The sequence below is a fragment of the Ursus maritimus genome, unplaced genomic scaffold, assembly GCF_017311325.1.
Source record: "Ursus maritimus isolate PB19 unplaced genomic scaffold, ASM1731132v1 scaffold_18, whole genome shotgun sequence".
NCBI classification, from domain to species: Eukaryota; Metazoa; Chordata; class Mammalia; order Carnivora; family Ursidae; genus Ursus; species Ursus maritimus.
In genome coordinates this window covers 12,964,381-12,982,110 of record NW_024424230.1, presented here as the reverse complement: position 1 = coordinate 12,982,110, position 17,730 = coordinate 12,964,381, and the positions used below count along the sequence as shown (strand labels likewise).

The 17,730-nt window shown below is 40.5% G+C and overlaps 1 protein-coding gene and 1 pseudogene across 2 annotated transcripts in view; both read right to left on the bottom strand.

Moving 5' to 3' along the window:
* BCL2 (BCL2 apoptosis regulator) overlaps nucleotides 1-17,730 on the bottom strand; it is a 168,535-nt gene that overhangs the window by 73,035 nt on the left and 77,770 nt on the right. The window lies entirely within an intron of this gene.
* On the bottom strand, nucleotides 12,061-15,706 carry LOC103675862 (annotated as a pseudogene).

Here is a 17,730-nt window from a genome sequence, read left to right as displayed (position 1 = left end):
GGCTGGGAGAAAGATTAATGATATAAATTTCTGGCAGTATAATGGGGGACCTAGCCTCCCCCCCAGTTAAGGGTTCTGGGTCTGCAAACTGGCTCAAGTCTTGGAATTGACCTAGGGGCCGTGGCTCTCTTTTTATGATTCAAGTTAGACTTACATTCCCTTGACCTAGACCTCTTCTGTTTATACAGATCAAGTAAGGATGTAGTAGACTGCCCATCCATTTTCACTTCTAGAACACCATGAGGACAGAGTTTGAAATGGAGGAAATGAGAGATCTGTAAGAGTATAGACACAGAAGAAAGTAAGAAGATGGAACCAAACATGAGTGAGATGTGGGGACCAGGATGAGGTTCCCCCATTACGGAGACTGGTTTGGGGGAGGAAGAGGCAGAGCAGGGTTCTAAACAGCAGTGGACTGTCCATGTTGCTGTGGCCAGCAGAGAGCTGGAAATCTGGAATGAAAACGGGAGACCTGTGAGGTCTGGAGGTGGGGGTTTTGGAACACCTTGCATCTGAGTTGAAAGGTTTAGAGGGAGTCCATGAGATCTCAAGTAGAGAGAAGCCAGAGAGAAGAAACCCAGCCTGCACTGGGGCCAAGGTCTGCATTTACCAGGTGGGAGATGCTGCACAGAGATGCTCTGGTCAGGGAGATTCGAGGAAGAATCAGGCTTGCATAACAGAAGCAAGAAGGTCAGGTGTTTCAAGGGAGACATCTCCCCAGGTTCCGACTGCTACAGAAAAGGAAAACGTCGTGGCTCTGGATGTCGTCAGAAATTGGTACATAACTCACTTATGAGATGGCTGTTTTGTTAGAGTGACAGAAATGTAAGACCCACTTCGCTGGAGGGCTAGGAGGGGAACGGGGAGTGAGGAAGAGGACTCCAAGACCATGCAGCTTTGCAGAAGCTTAAAATCCTGGCAGGAAGCTGGCAGCAGTCCAGAGAAGCAGCAGGATGGAAGGCAATCGTTTCCAGGACTGGGAGCCCGGAGCACACTTGGAGGTGGTGCAGGGGAGATGGTGAAGATTCTGGAAGGTGAGGGAAGGTGAGAGACCCCTGGCAGGGCCTGGACTAGTCACTCAAAGTGGGGACAGAGGTAGAGGGGACAGAGAGTGACTGCCCAGGTGGCAATTCCTGGAGGCCTTCGTGGGGGAAGACTGGGGGCTCCAACTGGGGTCATGCTGGGGCAGGGGTAGCGTGGACTTCAAGCCCAAGACAGAAAGGTCTTTTATTCTTTACAAAATAGTGAATGTAAGGTTACCTTACCAATGGCTTCAAGTGGCGTTCCCACTGTTCCCATGTTATTCGGGTCAAACTCCCTTTAATTCATAACATTCCCAACAGCAATGAGTTTCTAACCACAATTCCATGAGCAAGCATATATATTTAAATGCATTTGGCTCTTTTGTGAATGAAATACAAAGATGCTGAACTTGTAACGAATGAAAGACCCTGGATTAAGAGAGTATTTTCTCTGCTTTCAGTTCAGTCATGTCTCAGAACGAGCTTATCGTGCCCACGAGGCTCTCCTCCTTCCTGTCAGTTCATTTCCCACCTGCCATTCACACAGCGCTGTAGGTTTGCATTTCCTTGCCAATCCCCTCCTGCACGACTCCACTAAATAAATCCAGCGGCTTCTCACTCAGCCTGACCGTGAGGATCCGGGCCCTCCTGACGGTCCCTGTCACCTGCACTCTGGATCCCCACTTGCGATGGGACTGTCCTGTGACTCGGTTCCAAATCTCCTGCCCTTCTCATTGACTCTAATACACCTCACCCTGAACGTTGGTCTTACCTCACAGGCTGCTCTGTTCTCACAGTGGCCACTCATCATTCATGGCCTCTTGCTTCCACTCGTCTTCCCAGAGCCTTCCAAAAACTGTCTCTTGAGGGGTGGCTGCTCTTGTGTTCTCTGGACTCGAACCTCTAGGTTCTGGTTTTCTGAGCCCACAAGAGTCTCTGAGCCCACAAGAGCCCACAAGTGGTCACTGTTAATCCTTAGCAAATTCTCTTAGGCAGAGCTCTGTAGTTTTGGAAGCCCCTGACTTTCTACATTTTGTTTTAGGGAGTCTGGCCTCATTTTCAGTCCTTCAGACATGTGCAACAAAATAGGTACTCGATAATAAAATGTTGCTGACATGCAGTAAGAAGTGGCCATAAGGCACAAGTGGGACCCAGGTATCTTAGGTGTGAATTCTAAGCTGTGTCAAATACAGATCACTACCTTTACATAAAGGATGAAAAAATACGGAAAGGACTTGTGGGAAGGTGGTGTGAGAGAGAAAGGACATCTAGAAATTTCAAAGCTGTTGGGGCGCCTGGGTGGCACAGCGGTTAAGCGTCTGCCTTCGGCTCAGGGCGTGATCCCGGCGTTATGGGATCGAGCCCCACATCAGGCTCCTCCGCTATGAGCCTGCTTCTTCCTCTCCCACTCCCCTTACTTGTGTTCCCTCTCTCGCTGGCTGTCTCTATCTCTGTCGAATAAATAAATAAAATCTTTAAAAAAAAAGAAATTTCGAAGTTGTCAAAGTGTGTGTCCCCTAATTTATACATTGATTAGGACTAAGGGACCTGAATTCTTATAAGCCATGAAAGGGAAAAGCAGGTAAACAGATTCATGCTGACTGTCCATGTCACTTTCCCTCCACAAACTATAAAGGTTGGTTTCAGATTCTCAAACAAAAATGTATGAAAAAACAGTAAAACAGGAAAATCACTCACTCTTGCAGCCAGTCGTAGCAACCTGAGTGCTTTCCTTGGCAAATATTCAAATGTCACATGACAGCATCACATGTTTAATACTATTTTAGTCAATATGATTTGAGTTAAAGTCACCTGAATCAGGCGATTGTTTGATCTTATTATCACCAACACGTCTTCACACAACATCCTTCACTGCTGATGAGCTCACAAGAAAGACTTTAGTTTAGAAAACTGGCATTTTCTTAGAAAAGGAAAAAAAAAAGCAGTTCTCAGTAAAAGACAAACCACAGAGCTACCGTGTTCAGACAAGTTGTACATATTAAACCACACACACACACACACACACACACACACACACACACACACTATATCAAAATAATGTTTAGGCTTTGTCTAACCTACAAATGTGAGCAGATTCAGCATTAAGGAGTTAAGACCAGAATCCTACTCATGACTGTCCCGGACACTGAGAACATTCACTGAAGAACAGTGAAACAACATTCTAGATTACCTCATTTGTTCTCCACACAGTTCTAACAATCCATAATAATCCAAAGGTTCTTTACTTGGTAAGACACCAACAGCCAAAAGAACAGGCTGGTCAGAGCTCTCTCAGAGATAAAATCTATTTCTACCTCAAAGTACAGGGAAACCTCAGGCCCACAGGTACTCAAGGTTCCCAAATGATGGCAGATAAAAAAAAGTTAAAGTGGGGTGGGAGAAGCATCTGTGTCAGGTGGAGAGTCTATCAACAGAAAAATGAGGGATGAAAGCAGCTAAGAGAGGCCAATGACCTTGAGGCTGCACCCAAAATGATGTGGGAGGGCAGGCTTGCTGGCCCAAAAATGCAATCTCAGTGGCTGGCAACAGTTGCAAAAGCCAAGACTCTTTGCGGGAAAGCTGAGAAACACGGGAGAAATGGAAGGGAGAGGGGCGGAAGGAAGAAAGAAGAACAAGAGAAGTGGTGGCAGATCTTGCAGCCAGGATGAGGACAGAAAGCACCAGACAGTCCATGACTTAGAGGCAGACAGGCAGCGAGGAGGGAGAGAATGGGACTGTGTTGCCATCTTGGAGGAAAGGGGGGAAGACAAACATCCCTGCATAGCTCAGGAGATGGTCTGTGAGATCCAGCCTTTCCACCTGCTTCTAACTCCATGTCAACAGTTACTTTAAAAGCATTTAAAATCTAAACCATGTTTCACCAGATCTCACCTTGACATACATACATGTGCATATTTTCAAGGTTGACTCAAAGTTCAAAAGTTGAATGTGATGTGTTTTACCTTTTGAGTTCTGACAAAAACTATAAGAAAGCAAATTAAAGCCAAGAGGGAAATTTCTAGCTGTGATGCTAGGTTAAAAACAATCACCCTAAAAATAAAATAACACTTCAGGCCATAGGGTTCATTTCTACAAATATTAGTTCCCCAAAACCCAACTCTAGTAAACCATGATCACCTCTTAATGAATTCTCTTCTATATATATCACTGTGATGGTTTCATTATGGCGCCATATTTGTATTCAAGTCTGAGATTTCAAAGGGATGCTGCCCCCCATCCCTTCCTGCAATTTAAAGGCACTGCCCCTTGGTGGTGACAATGTCATAGCTACATGGAAGGATATAGAAAAAAGTACTTTCATACACCGCTGGTGGAAATAGATATTTCTGTGCCATTTAGAAAGCAATCTGAAAATACCAACCCAAATTTAAAAATACTGCCATTGATCAAGCCATATGAACAAAGGGATGTTCACTATAGTGTTGTTTATAATAGAATCATTTACTAAATGATGCTACAGATAACCGAGGAGTAATATGCAGTCATGAAAAAGAAAGAACGTGGGGCACCTGGGTGGCTCAGTCGGCTAAGCGTCTGAGTCTTGATTTCAGCTCAGATCATGAGCTCAGGGTTGTGAGATTGAGTGCCGCACTGGGCTCCGCACTGGGCGTGGAGCCTGCTTAAGAATTTCTCTCTCCCTCTTCCTCCGCCCCTCCTTCTCTCTCTCTAATGAAAAAAAAAGAAAAGAAAAAGAAAGAATGGAGGAATTTAAACAACATACCATTTTTAAGTGAGGAAAAAGCAAGATGCAGAGAGAACATGATATGATCTCGTTTTTACAAAGCAAGGACAAGAATCACAACAGGTATGTGTGAATACCTATCTCATGTTTGATATAATGACATGAGTGTGGAGTAAAGCATGGAAGGATATATGCAAGGTTGATAACACTGGCAACATAGGGGAGAGGGAGTAGGGGTGGAGGGAAGAAAGGAAGGGGGAGGGAAGTACTAAGTGAAAATGAAAGATGTCAACCATAAAAACCACACGGATGCTATGATCTCATTTATAGGAAATCATGTGTGTGCACTCAGGCACACAGAGGTGAACTGATGGTGATGAGATGGTCTGCAAAATATCAGTGTTTTTTATTGCAGGAGGTTGAGATGTTTTGGAAGATAAGTCTTATTTTATTCCTTATCTAAATTTAAAAAAATATTTATAACCACATGTATTATTTATAGAATCAGAAAAAAATATCAGCGAAGGAGACATATGAAAAAGTCCCATGCAAGACAGTATATGTTCCCAGAGCAACAGCAGGCAGAAGAGGGAAGGTTGTAACATCAAGCTGGGACCACACTGGGAAGCTTCTCAGTACCAGGCAAAGACACAAGAACAACTTGTAGGATGTGTACCAACGGATTAACAATAGGTTGGGAGGTTTTTGGCAGTGGTGGATTATGAGTGATTTGTTTCCCTTCTTTTCGCTTTTCTCTATTTTCCCAATTTTCTCAAAAACCCCACCATATCTTACTTTTATAATCAGGACAATGCATTATTTAAAAGAATTATGCCATGAAGGTTTTTAAGTAAGATGGGGTAGTCATCCAAGTGAGGTTTTAGGATATTAGGCATCGGCCCCCAGAGGCAGAGATTAAAACCCATTTACGAAGCAGGCATGTCAGTGTGGGTTGTTAATGGCCCCAAATAAAGAGGAAATGGTGGAAACAGTGGGCCTCGGATGTTTTCTAAATAAAGGGATGGATGAGTGAAACGTTACCGAAGAAGAACAGCTAGGTTTCAGTGGCACTTTGTAAAGTTTTATATGAATGCCGGCAGCAACACAGCCAAATGTCAAACTCAGGTGATTTGATCAAAAAATCACAGAGAACTGTCATTGTTTTTGAGACTGGGCCATTTTTAATATCAAATCTCTGAATGCAGCCACTTCTTGGAACCCATATCAAGAGAAGGCATGATACCCAAAGGAAAAGACAAAATAAGTTGATGGTGATGAAGAAGAAGATGAAGAGAATTACATGAGAAGATGACGTTAAAAGTTTTCTCCAAACAAAAAATATGTCATTGACAAGCAAATGGCTTGTCAAATTTGTCAAATGACAAATATGTCATTGCCTCAAACAGACACTGAGATTTTGCAGATCAAGTGAAGATATTCCTAGGTAACTTCTGGGTTGCATTCATTTCATACGGTGGCCAACATAACAAGTGTGGAACCAGTGTGAGAAGAAGTTAACTTGAAAGTGTTTATTCAACTGTGGTTTGCCTTTTCCTAAAAGTTGGCACATTCTGGGAACTCCCCTTCAGTGGAAGCATTCAGGAGGGGGACGGGTGGCACCAGTCTGAAGAAGGTGGCAGGAGAAGGCCTCCAAAGAACTTCCCACTTCAAGACTTTCTGACTCAAGATGCGACATCATGCCAACTGCCAGATTTTACACCTTCTCTCTCTCAGATGCTCTAATTGAGGCAACTGACTAAATAAACTGTGTTTCTGTTTTCTGGCATTCCTGAAGCAGATGTGATAGAGCTGAAGGCAAACAATCTTACCAACGTACTCCATGCATTACCCTCTAAAAACAATGTAATAATGAAACTAAAATATTTATGCGATAATCAAAGACCGAGGCAAAGAAACCAAAAGTCATTTTGTAAGACAAAGTACTAGCCAGTACTTCTAACAAAAGGATTTATTGAGTTATCCTGAAATGGCTCCCCAGAAAAAGTCAATGTGATTTGATTTCTTGGTTTCTTGCTGTTAGTCCCAACGGTCAGAAAGAATTTAGGAGGAATAGGGCTGGTTATTATAGAGAACAGGGGTCTCTTGACCGAATTTCAGGATAGGCTCATCAGAAAGTAAGCAAGATCCTCCTCCAGATGACGCTCCCACAGCTCACCCAATGACATTTCTCCATATGTGGACACTTCTTTCAATGTCAAACAGCACCGTTCTTGCTTCCTGTACGGTGGGGCGTGTTCAAGTCTGCCTTCTTGCCTCCCTCCGTCTTCGTAGGTCCTCTTCATCACTCCAATTCTTTCTCTTTCTCCAAGTTTGGCTCAAAGCTCACCTCTCCTCTGTCTGACCCCAGCAAATTCTGATCTTTTACTTTTTCTGAGCTCTCTCCTGGTCTGTATACCCAATTAACATGAAATAATTAGCAAGTGCGTTGACAGGAACAGCCCCAATGAATGATTCCCGCTGGATCTCCTAACAGTCTAAATGTCTTCCCTATTGTGGTACAATGTGGAGGCAGGAGAAGTTCCCTCCTTCCTTTCTTTCCTTCTTTGCCTCCTTCTTTTAATTAAGTGTTTATTAAACACCCACTCTATGCAAAGCACTGTTCAAGGTTTTTTCATTCACTATCTCACTTAATCTCCTCACAAACCTCTCCAGAAATATTTACCAGTCCAACTCTGCTCCCCTCCAGCTTTCCAGGGTCTTTTCATGGCATCATCACCTACTCAATTCCCTGGTGCTGTGCTTGGCTCTTCCTTCCTCCTCAGCCCAACATCCAACCAACTGCCAACGAGGTACCTCATATCTGGCTCCTTCTTTTTATCCACCTGTCTTTATATCTCTCCTAGACACAAGAACCTCTTCACAACTGGTCTCCCTGCCGCCAGGTTATCAGTCTATACATGGGTCGGTTAATATCCCCACACACATATAAAACTATGTGATTCCCGTTGTCTACATAATATAACCTGAGTTTCCACGTTTGACATTAAGGGACTGCTGCCTCATATCCCACTACCAATTAAAGCTTATCTTCCAAACACATAAGGTTTTTTCTGATTCCCCAAACACATCAAACAATTGGCCTCTTAATGGGTTTTTGTTCATGCTGTTCCCACTATGTGAAATGGCCTTCTCCCCTCTCTGTCCTAGGAAAAAAAATTCTACTTTTCAAACCTAGCTCAAATGCCACTTAACTCCCCCAGGTCAAAATTGATTTCTCTTTCTCCTGAACTTTCTTAGACTTAGTTGTTTATGCTCTGAAGCTGCTGCTAGATCATGAAATACTGGAGGGTAGAGATAGTATCTGTTCTTCTTTGCATTCTAACACCATGGCCCAACCATGCCAGGACTCCCTAAGCATAGGCAGAAATGAAGTTACTAGCACTGGTAAGTGAGTTTACTTAGCTACCACTGTCTTCCAAATGTGTCTCAGAATTTCAAGCTAACAAACCTTTATGAAGTGCCTACCATGTGCAGAGCACTGTGGCAGGAGCTGTAGAAGCAAGCCAGCTAGTAAGCCATGATGCTTTTATAATGCATCTTTTTAAAGCCCTACTCACTGTACTATGCTAAGCCACCAAATACACCGGTATTTGGAGATGTATCCACTCTTGTGGATCAGCAACCATTCACAGCACTTCCCTCCATCACTGGATATAGCAGAGGTAAGATCCCTATGCTTCAAAAAGCACCCAGGAAAAGAAGGCTCACGACTCTAGAAATCATGGGTGTTCTTTCCTTCCAGGACAGAGAGTGGGTTGATTTGGAAAATAAAGGCATTCGTCTCTTAGCAGTACTGAGTCTCAAACACCATAATTTATGTTAACTTCAGTTATAATGAGCGTTTAAAGCCACGAAAGTAGCTGAGAAAACATGAATGTCTGGGAAAACTAAAAATTCTATCACCTATGAAGCTGTGCTGGTAGATGAAAACTTTCATAAGGGATGATAATTTTGGATTTGAAGACTGGTATTTTGAATAGTAGCTGTGCAAATTTTTCTGAAGAGCCCAAGGTGATCTATAACATAAGGTGACCATATGTCCCAGCTTGTCAGGGAGTGTCCTACTTTACACCTGTTGTCCCTGCAAAATTATTAGTAGTGCCCCCCTTACTCTCATAACTGTCGCAGTTTGAATGATAAATTACATGACCAGTCTATTATGAGCGTACTGTTGGACTTCAGTGGCCGGTCCATACAAGGGAAGACAGTTTGCTCAAATATAGGGTGCTGATGCTGAGAAAAGGGGCAGAATCCAGGCTTCCTGACACCAAGCCCAGGCTCTGTCTCAGAGAACATATTTCATCTAAGTTGTTTCCTCATCAATTAACCAATAAAACCACTTTGGGAAATGATAAAGATGCATAAGTATGATTTTTACAAACTAGCCATCACAATTTAGTTGGGGAAAGTACATACATATTCAGTAATTAAACAGGGTCAGAAATATTCATAATATGGTACCAACTGTGAAGTTCAAATGACAATTTTAAAAGGAGTCAGAGAAGAGAAAAACCCTCTCTGGACTTCGGACTTCAGGGAAGGTTTCTGGAAGAAGATAAAAACCTGAACTGGGCCCCAAAGGAAAGAAAAAGGAAAAAGAGAAAAAGATATTGTTCTCTGAAAAAATAAAAGTAGAAAACAAAATTGGGATTGGAATAAACAACTTAAGTGATCCTACAAGCATTATTACTTTCCATTCCAGAAGATAAAAATAAGACAAGAGAAACACAATGGTCTATGTGGCTTTCCCAAAATCTTCCAGTGATTTAAGTCACAATCATCAGATCAAGGTGTCTTGCAACCAGACAAGTGCTAGTGCTAGATGACGGTGCTCCTCCCTGTGATGTGGTGAGCAAAAAAGTGGCCACCCTTTGAGCTCTATCCCCAGCCTTTTCACAACTGGCCAAGTGTCTGTGGGCAAGTGGTTTCATCAGTTTTGAGCCCGAGTTTCCTTAAATAAAATGCTAGGGTTGGATGAAGTAGTCTCCAAGAACCTTTCGATCTCTGGCAATCCATGACCCTCTACATTTGACTCCAGCTTTTGTTTAGTATGTTCTACATTTAGCTCAATAGTGGATGTGAGTGTTAATTTCCAGCAAGACAGCAAACATTGGGCTGATCCTGTGGGTCTCTTCCCACTACAAAGATGTGAAATTCTTAAGAAAACATCACAGAGCTGAGCTAAGAAGAAAAGGAAGGAAGGGAAAGAAGCACAGGATACAGGGATGAGGATAAAAACTGAAACCAGGGGCGCCTGGGTGGCACAGCGGTTAAAGCGTCTGCCTTCGGCTCAGGGCGTGATCCCGGCGTTACGGGATCGAGCCCCACATCCGGCTCCTCCGCTATGAGCCTGTTTCTTCCTCTCCCACTCCCCCTGCTTGTGTTCCCTCTCTCGCTGGCTGTCTCTATCTCTGTCAAATAAATAAATAAAATCTTTAAAAAAAAAAAAAAAACTGAAACCAGAGGGGTGCCTGGGTGGCTCAGTCAGTTGGGTGTCCAACTCTTGATTTTGACTCAGGTCATGATCTCAGGGTTGTGGGATCCAGCCATGCATTGGGCTCCATGCTCAGTGCAGAGTCTGCTTGTCCCTCTTCCTCTGCTCCTCTCTCTCTATCTCCCTCTGTCTCGCTTTAACAAAAAGTTGACTCCATGATATCCAAAGAGAGTTTCAGATTTACAAAAATGCCCCTAGAGATCTGGGGATCGTGATTAGATTCTAATGCTCATGAAGGGGCATGGCCTTGGTCCTGTATGAGGCAGGGGGGCCAGAACTGAGCCCTGTTCATAAATCTCAAAGACTTAACAAGTCACCTTATCCATGAAAAAGAAACTAAAACCACTCTGCCCATTAGGCCAAAGACGAAGGGCAGAAAACTGCCTTATATTCAGAGCTTAGGACACCTTTGTAAAATCAAAACCCTAAACATGAAGAACCATATTCAGCTGTAGGATCAGAATTTACACTATCTATACATCTAGGTGTAGGAGTCCCATGATGAGAAATGAACATAAACACAATCTAGGACCATTGAAATCCCTTAGATCACTAGAAAAAACAAGTATGTGGCCACCATGTAGGGACAATGTCACAACTCAGGACTCAAGATTCCCATAGAAAAGAAATCTGTGTGAGATGAACTTGCCAAAACACACACACACACACGGAAATAAACTACCATAAGGGACAGTTATAAAGGGAAATTTTGAAAAACAAAAATCCTAAAAACTAGAAAAATACTAGACTCTGAAATGGATTACAAAATAAGATTGCTTAAAATTATTAAAGTGGTATAAGAAAGACTAAAAACCATAATGAAATAAAAGGAGTAAATGAAAATGAAAATAGGCAGATTTGAAAAAAAATAAAACAAAATACAATTAAAAAACCCTATTTAAAAGAACTCTGTGGAAAAGTTAGATAGTAGAATAACACAAACATAGAACTAGTGAACTAGAAGAAGAATAGATTTGAGGAAATCAACTAAAATGTAACAAAGGACTTCTAAATAAAAATGGAGAATTGAACACACATGTCTAATGTTGGTTTCACATTAATCCTCACTAAAACTCAGGAAAACAGCTATTTGAAAGACATAAACCCACAAGGGTAAGGAGAAGAGGTGAAGAGATAATAGTAACAAGATTTTGGAAGATGGAAAACAGATGGACAAACAGCAATAGAACTAGCAGATCAAAGGAAGCTGAATTCTAAACCAGGAATAGGGAACGTTAGGAGCCAACCAGCAGATGTTCCAAAGGTCCAGGAACAGATAGCATTAGTTATGCCTGGAACTGGGAAGGGAGAAGAGGAGAAAGGTGACTAAAATAAGGAGAATGGAGTGAAAGATTTTTAAGAACCAATTATATTTCCAGATCTCAGGTCCCCTTCTCAACTCCATCCTTTTGGGCAGCACCCTCTATTCCAATGGGTAAAACTGGAGGTTTGTCTCTGGAGAGAGGATTTCTGGATTGTGGGATGCCATCCATCAAACAAAACAGAAAGTTGTATTCTGAATGCTGACCCCTCCAGTCTTATTCCTCCCTGAAGCTCTCAGCTCTCACAGGAAGACCTTTACCCTCCGTGTGAGAGTTTGGAAGAGTGTTTTCTAGAAATTCTGACCATCCCCAATACTCCCCTTTGTTAGGGGTTGACTTTAGGAGTTCCCCAACAAATGGCATAAACATATTATTTCATATTGATGCTCAAAGTTAGCCAGCCCCTCACACATCCTCAGGGCTTCTAATAAGCTTATTAGTTCTTCATTCTTGAATAAAGGCAGACAGCCAAGGATTACCAGACATGCAAGGAGAGCACCTACATGAAAAACAGAGTTCAAACAGACAAAGAGGAAAAGGTAATGGGGAGGAAACAGAGATCATGAAGGGAGAAGAAAATTTCAAAAGAGAATACATTTTTTTTTTCTCAGAAAGCTAAGAGAATGTCCCACACATGAAAACAGAACAGAATGCTTTTAAAAAAACAACCCAACTATTTATAGATGAAAAGAGGAAATTTAAAACAATAACAAAAAAGAAAACCGAATAGACAGGTTGGAAGCTGAAGCTTAAGAAATTGCCCCCCAAAAGAGTAAAATGAAAAAGAGACAGAAAACAGGAAAGAAAATGTGAGAAAATCAGAGGACTGGTCTAGAAAGTACAACACCCAAATAATAGGAGTTCTGGAAAGAAAAACTGGAGCTAATAGAGAGAAGCAAATATCAGCAGATTGAAGGAACACATTGAGTGCTCAGTACGATAAGTGAAAATAGATTCATAATGAGGAAAATTACTGTGAAATTTAGAATCCTGGGGAAAAGGCAAGATTCTACAAGTTCTAGGGAAAAAGAAAAAAAAATCAGGTACAAAGCATCAAGAATGAGAATGGGTTTAGTCTTCTAACCACAATACTGGGAGTTAGCATACATAAGAGCAACATCTTCAAACTTTAGAAGAAAATTTATTTTTGACTTAGATTTCCTTGTGCAAGACAGACAAGGCATCAAGTGAGAAGAGAGAATAAAGACCTTTAGAGACATTCAAAATGTGGATATATATCTCTTGTGGGTCCATTTTTGCTAGGCTATGCAGGCTGGGAACCACAAAAATGAGTTAGTGGAAAAAAGAGAATTTTATGCAATCCCACATAAGACTAAGGTATAGAGTGATGATGTGGTGAAGGGAGCAGACAGCTGGGACCCAGGCATAGAGAGCAATGCTTCCAGACTGGGCCAAGTGGATCAAGAAAAAGACATACTGAGGGCCTCCGCACTGCACTGGGTTTTAATTCTGATAACCTGCTGGAGGGTGTGCTCTCTCAAGCAATGGGGTAAATCACGAAAGGGGATTCAACTCAGAAGAAAGGCAATGGAAAGTTCTAGAATAAGAGATATCACAGCATTACAGGTGTAAGCAGGCCTGGAGAAATTTCAGATAAAAAGAAAATGGAAGTTTGCAGAAAGGATGTCACCAAGAAAATAAGTCGAACCAACAGATTACTGATGATACACACACACACACACACACACACACACACACATACGTATATATACATATGTATGTATGTCAGTCAGAAGAAAAAGCTAAAATATAGAAAGTGATGTTCTTTAGGAGGGGGACTGGGCAAAGCAGGGTAGGGTAGAATTTGTTCCCACAGAAATTAAGGAAACAGCACATAAGTAAATATGTATAAGGATGTTTTTGTCTACAATGTTTATGGAGACATAAAACTGAAAATAACTTAAGTGTTCACCAAGAGTGGAACAGCTCAATAAACCATATAATAGCCATACCTTAGAATTTACTTAGCTATTTTTAAAAACTGGTTAAATTTGTATCTACTTATCTGGAAGGATATCCTAAATATGTTACTAAAAGAGCAAGACAGGTTATGAAGTAACGCATATGGTATGACTGGATTTTTTTTTTGCAAACAAAACCAAAACACATTGAATTTATATGGATATATATGTACCATTTGTTTATATGAGCTTCAAGAAATGTGTGGAAGGATGAATGCCAGATGTTTACGTTGCTTACCTTAGGAGGACAGGAATGGAGAGGGTAGGAGGAGATGAAGAAAAAAATCAACCACAGGAAAATAGAGATGTGGGAAATATAAAAAAAAAAAAATGGTTAAGAGACATGAAGAAAAGAATACCAAGGTCTAACACACATGTAACAGCGGGCTAAAGAAGCTGTAACAAAGGCAACTGGGGAGAGACAATATTCAGAGATTATGTTTGAGAATTCTTCAGAATTGAGGAATATTAGGACTCTTTAGATTTAAGAAGCATATTGAAAATCAGATGGGATTGTGGTGAAACTGCAGATCATCAAAGACAAGAACAAAAAGAAAAAAAAATCTGTAAAGCAATTAGAGAGAAAAAAAATAGACACATCTAAGCAAACGACAGACTAGCACCAACTCCATCTCATCAATGATAGGTGCAGGAAGGCAATGAAGGAATTCAATGATTTCAAATGCCGAGGAAACATATCTACATAGAACTCTATACCTAGAAAATTATTATTCAAGACTGAGGGTAAATTAAAGGTATTTTCAGATAGAGACTGAGAAAGATAGTTTAATATTCTCAAGTCCTTGATGAAATAACTATCCCAAGATGTAAGAAGTATTTGAACTGAAAAAAGGGTAAGAGAATCCAAGAAGCAACATCAGTAACATTTACTGAGGGCTTACTCTGTACTTTACTGAATACCAGGCACAATTCTAAGTGATTTACAATAAAATTGGGATTCAAATTCAGGCAGTTTGCTTCTAGATCTCATGCTCCTAACTACAGTGTAAATAAAATGGCATATATTTTAATAAATTTTGAAAAGTAGATTTGTAAAAAGAAAAAAAATGGTTGGGGACAAAAAGATAGAAACAAAATGATAGGTGATAAAATATCCAATGGTGTCATATCAGAACATGAGAGAGAAAGCGTCATTAAAAAGTTCTAAGGAGTCTATTATTTTGGAAGCAAACAGAGATACAGATAAACTTTAATTTTAGACTCTGTTAACTCAAATACAATTTTTAAGGTTTAAGGATAACAGCTAAAATAACAAAACAAATCACCTACACTACGAATCAAGAGGAAAACAGCAATCTTTTTTTTAGTGGTATAACCACATTTATCATGCCTGAGATACAAGGTGAGGGAGAAAGCTCAAGAGGGGGAAGATGGGGAAAGTCTGGAGCTCCAGTTAGAGGCAGGAATGTATCTGCTGAGCTCCTCACATAATGAAAGGGAGGGCTCTGAATACATCATTCCTTTGTTTCTCCCCTGGGCTTCCTGAGCTTCTTGAACATGATGGATCTCCACGACCACCAGCCAAGGTCCTGCGACTCTGCCGCATCCAGCTCGCACACGAGCTGTAGATCATCGCACCAATGGGACTGCTTGGCTACACTGCCCCATTCAGAGGAATCCTTGGAGACTGGAGTGTGGGAGGCTTCCAGCTCGGGCTGAGGGGTGGTCATCAGCTCACACACCTCCTGCTAGACAGCCACGCCAAAACTGATCCTATCCTCAATCTGAGGTACCTGCAGCTGTAGCCAGGTAGGGACCAGGCTGATAGCCCAGTGACATCCTCAGTCCCAGGTGTCAGGTGCTACAAGAGGATCATGATCTTCTTGCCATTCACTGGGCTACTGGGAAAACCTTGGCCTTCAGCTAGCCCTTTCATCTTTTAATCCATTTATTCCTTCTCCTGCAATTTCTTCTGCTCTTCCTTCCCTTTCCCCTTCACAGAATCAGGCACCAGAATATCCAAAGGGGCCTTCATATTGCTCAGGTTAGCTTCATTGAGAGCTGGATCCTTTACAAATGCTGGCAGCTCAGAAGTCTTCTTGGAGAAATCACTCCTGAGTAGGTCCTCTGTCTCCTCTGTCTTCACAGAACCTATCCACCTGGGCTTGGGATTCAGGCTAGACCCTAAGTGTGATGGCCATGGCCAGGGGGCCTACCACTGCTCAAGGAGCAAGGAGTAGACACAAGGAAAGGAAAGCAAAATCAACAGGAAAACTCAAGTCATCTAATAAAAGACAGAATAGGAAAAAATATTAAATGAAGAAGGAGCACGGCATATAGAAAACACTTGAGTTCCTAGTGAATTCCAAATATATGAGTTATAAAAATCAACGTAAATGGCTTAAACTAATCCATTAAAAGGCAGAAATCTTCACACTGAATTTTGTAAAACTCTAGCTGTTTACAAGAGAGAAGCCTAAAACATGATGTCACAGCAGGGATACACATAAAATAACGCATTCAAATAATAAGTGTCCCCGCAAATAATAAATATTCAATAAGTATTTCTTTTAATTGAATGAATAAATGAATCCAATCAAATAGACTTCAGAGCCAACAGCATTTGCGGGGGAATAATGAGGGTCATTGCCTAATGATAAAAGGATATTCACCAGGAATCCTGCTATATACCTAACAGTACAGTCTCAAGTATATATATATTGCAAAAACTGAGTTAATTCTATGAATGTAACAATTCAAAATTATAGTGAGCGATTTTAGCACGCATCTCACGAAATCAATAGACCAAGCTATAAAGTACAAAAAAATACAGAAGATTATAAAATGTATATTACAAACTTCATCTAATGGATATGGAAAGAGAACCCTCCACCCAATAAAGAATACACATGAAATGTTTATAAAAACTGACCAGATTCTAGGCCACAGAGCAAGTCCCAACAAATTTCAAAGAACTGCTAACATTCAGACCACAGTCATCAACCAAAATACAATAAAAGTTGAGATCAATAACAAAACCACAGCCACCAAGCCCAAGTACATTTGAAATTTCAAAAACATATTACTAAGTTATTAATATGAAATAGAAATGAAAGTAACAAAACATTTAGAACTGAACAATAGTTGAAACCCTAGATTTCAGTAGAAGGAATGTATAGCATTAAATGTAGTATCAGAAAACAAGAAAAACTTAAAATTAAGAAGACAAAGAACAATAAAATAAAGAAAATGGAAGAAAATGCTTTTTCCACAAATAGATAAAGTAGTAGGAAGGCAACAGTAGTAATAACAACAAATCAATAAAGTAAAAACAAAGAAACAATATAGAGTAGGGAGAAAACAAAGGTTGACTTTTTGAAAAGACTAATAAGATAGGCAGATATTCAACAAAAATGAGTAAGAGAAATGAAAGAAGGCAGAAATAAACACAATTAAGCATAACAAAACCCATAACTGAATACAGTAATTATTCTTTTACGTATGAGAATTCTGTTCTCTGCCTTAAAGCAATAAATCTAAAAACAGATGAAATAAAAAATCTCCTAGAAAAATATGTTACCAAAATTGACACACAAAAAATAGAGAAACAGCAAATGCTTCTGAATGTATTTTTATAAGTTCAGTCTAGAGCTGGATCTTAGAAATAGACTGACAGTACAAAAAAGGAAAGCAGCAAGTCAATCTCAGTTCAAAATATCAGTGCAAAAATCCTAAATAAAATATCGGCAAACATATCCAGCAGTGTGGTGTGTGTATAAATATGTACTATTTCTTTAAAAATATGTTTTTAATCTGACATATATGATGTATCACATAAATCATATTTATCACATGATTAATGTGTGATGTGCGTGTGTGTGTATTTGTGATGATCTAGTAGGGTTTATCCTAGAAGCTCAAGGAAGATTTAACATTGGCTAATGTCATTCAGCACGCTTACAGATTAAAAAGGAAAAACTATATAATCATGTCAACAGATGCAGAAAAGTGCTTAATGAAATTTAACACCCCTTCACAATTTTAAAATGCAATGTAATACCTAGCCAACCAAGAAGAGAAGGAAGTTTAAGAAATAGTTTCTATGAAGAACCTACAACAAACTTTAGGGACACATTTCCTTTAAAGTCAGAAACTAGACAAATATGCTTTCTCCAGCACCCCTCCATTCATCATTGTGTGAGATACAGAGCTGATGCAATAAAGC